Source organism: Pinus tabuliformis, chromosome 5_2, assembly GCF_031772625.1.
Source record: "Pinus tabuliformis cultivar Carrire ecotype Pingquan chromosome 5_2, CPIR1, whole genome shotgun sequence".
In the NCBI taxonomy this organism is placed as follows: domain Eukaryota; kingdom Viridiplantae; phylum Streptophyta; class Pinopsida; order Pinales; family Pinaceae; genus Pinus; species Pinus tabuliformis.
In genome coordinates this window covers 359,481,616-359,484,563 of record NC_142306.1, presented here as the reverse complement: position 1 = coordinate 359,484,563, position 2,948 = coordinate 359,481,616, and the positions used below count along the sequence as shown (strand labels likewise).

General features: G+C 41.1%; 1 pseudogene; it reads right to left on the bottom strand.

The window, feature by feature from the left end:
- Positions 1-1,888: 1,888 nt before the first annotated feature.
- LOC149158948 (protein CIA1 pseudogene) lies at positions 1,889-2,622 on the bottom strand (annotated as a pseudogene).
- Positions 2,623-2,948: the final 326 nt, after the last annotated feature.

Genomic DNA, 2,948 nt, shown 5'->3' with positions numbered 1-2,948 from the left:
CTTTCCAAAATCTTGACCCTTAGGAACATGCGATAGATAGCTGGATTTCGGACGGAGTAGATACCCGTGAGCTGTAGTATGATGAGCTGTGAGTCTAGCCTGACGACCAGTCGGCATATGCCATGTGTGATGGCATCAGAGAGAAGTTCTATCAATGTGCTATATTCAGCGATGTTATTCGTTGATCGACCAATACATACCCCTCTGAAACTTACTAACTCGCCGCTTGGATTGAAAATGGCCCAGGCCGCAGAAGATAGGTTCCGCGAACTACGACTCACTCTGTTATCACAAAATCAGTACTAAGGGCTGCTACCTAGCAAGATCTCATGTAACTATTTCAACCAGGCTTTAGACTAAGGCTTAGCCTCCTTAGTCAGAGAGGGCTCTCTCACAGATTTTTGATAAGACTTAATTACAAAAAACAGATGGCTAACTCTTCACACAGTTCATGAAAATAAAGCTGGTTGGAAAAACAAAACAACACTTCTTCCATTGGGCTCATGGAGTCAAACACTTCTGCAGTAATCTATTAACCACTCAATCATAGAAGCCAAGGCATATAATGTTTAACACTCAAAACATCTCTCAAAAAGAAACACAACTCATAAATATACACAGGAAGTCTGAGCACTAGGTGAATTCAGAGTGATTGCATATTTAGTGAGCTGTAAAATACATAAAGGATAATGACAAAACCACCCATATTCTGAGCATTGAACACATAATGAATCTTGGGAAGAAAAAGTAATTCTTATATTACTGTCAAAAGTCTTCTTACACAAGCTGATAAAAACTCTGTTTTTTCATAAATCTCCAACCCCTCTTACATCAGAGTTTCTCCTATATATAGGAAAACAAAACTAAAACTACTTGAGTCTCCTCCTCCAGCATGAGGGGAGCTCGATGGCCTATCATTAACTAACCCTATCTATTTTTAAACAAACTTATTAAATACATAAAGCATTGTGCTGTAAATACATAGAGTCCTAATTACATTGAAACTTTAACTCCATCTCCTCGTGTGCATGTTGCCTTTCTTGAGCTTTGACACCTGTACACTTTCTGTAGTGGCCGAAATATATTGGAGAGGGATTCACTGAACGAGCTGCCTTGGATTCTAGCTGTGCAGATGACTCATTAGTTGGTGAAGATGTGTGCCCTGTTTTCACGGTCCCTGTCTTCCAACATTCTCCGAAAATGTAGCAGCATGTTCCCAATTCTTTAATAACTCAAAGTATGGAACGCTGCTACCAAACACCATGTCTCCAGATGAGCTGTAGGCTGTATTGATGTACAAGTGTCTCTCTTCTAACATTCCCGGTCAAACTGTTTATTCTGCATTGAAAAACATCACTTACAGCAGTTTCGTAGCGCGCTACGAAACTGCTGTGTGATTTAAAAAAAACACAGTCTTCCTCTAAATTCCTCACAAGATTGAATAGCTGCTATTTGCTAGGCTTCACGGTTCACCATTTGAAGGATACTGCCATCGTAGACAAACCCACTGGTTGCAGCTGTTGCTATTGGTCATTATGGAAAAATTACCCTGTTGGTGGCTTCCTTTAGATTCTTGTCAAAATATGGGTATGGATTTGGATCACAGTATGCTGGAAGCTTTTCAAACTTCAAGAGAAGATGACGGAAACGTGATTCAAACCACCCTCTCCAACTCTGAAAATCATCTTCATCTGAAGCTGTAACATGGATTTGAATGAAAAAATCATAACTAGAGCAGAAAGGAAACCGTTCAAAGAGTACATTCCAGTCACCACTATTTGGCAAGGTGCTCCAATTTAACTTCATTTTCATTATTGCATCCCAGTCACATGAAAATTCTGACTTGAGTCTTTATAGGGTGCTTTTTGTAACATTGTAACTGCAGCAACTAAGAATCATCAGTGCTCTCACTAAAGAGCCTGATACAATCATCGGATGCTCCACTAGCAATAAGACCGCTCCTTGACCAGTGAACTGAGAATATTGTTCGATCATGATATCCAGAAATGGTACAAAGATGTTTCCAGGGCCCACCATTTCCACTTCTCTCCGCTGGGTTTATGCTTGTATCCCAAACCATCAACGTTAAGTCATCGCTGCAGGAGACCATTCTGTCTCCGGAAGAATTAAAAGATACCGCCCACACTGTTGATGTATGGCCACTGACAGAATTTCCCAATGTTTGCATGCATGCCCAGTCATCACCATCTCCATCCTCTGCCCAAACCTTGATAGAATTATCATAACTAGCAGAGACCAAAATGTCACGATTAGGGTGCCACTGGACCATCTTGACATCCTGTGTATGACCTTGCAGTACTGAAACACACTCAAACTCATTCCCTGGTTGAACATCCCAAATCCAGACAGACTTATCACGACCACATGTGGCAAGTAGCATACCAGACGCGCTCCAAGAAACACTTTTGACTTCATTCTCATGGCCCTCTAAGGAGGCAATGCATTCAAATTCACCACCAACATTTTCCAGATTGCAGTAGTTGCATCAAAACTTGCTGGTGCAGTTTTCTGGGCACGGTCCAAACGAATGTGGCCCCTGCCTTGTTTTTTTTTATTTTTGCAATGTATATTGCACATTTCTGCCAATCCCGTTTTCCCCATGCATACTTTCTGTCAACAATATCAATCTCCTCTGATTCTGAAATGAATTTAGCATTTCTCATATTGCCATGCACTGTGTTATGCGAACCAGGGTGATCGATCAGAAGTCGGCAAAATTAGCCACAAGAATGACATCTTGTCTCACAATAATGTACAACAACTTCATTAGTTGTATGAACATGGGGTCCTTCATGGCTCCTCTTGAATGCTGGTACCGGGACACAACAATCCTTTCGTAGACTGTCCTGCTCTGATACATGCTCATACTCGAAAAATCCTCTGCGCCCTTGGAATTTCCTTGTTTGGTGAACTAACTCCGTAAAAAT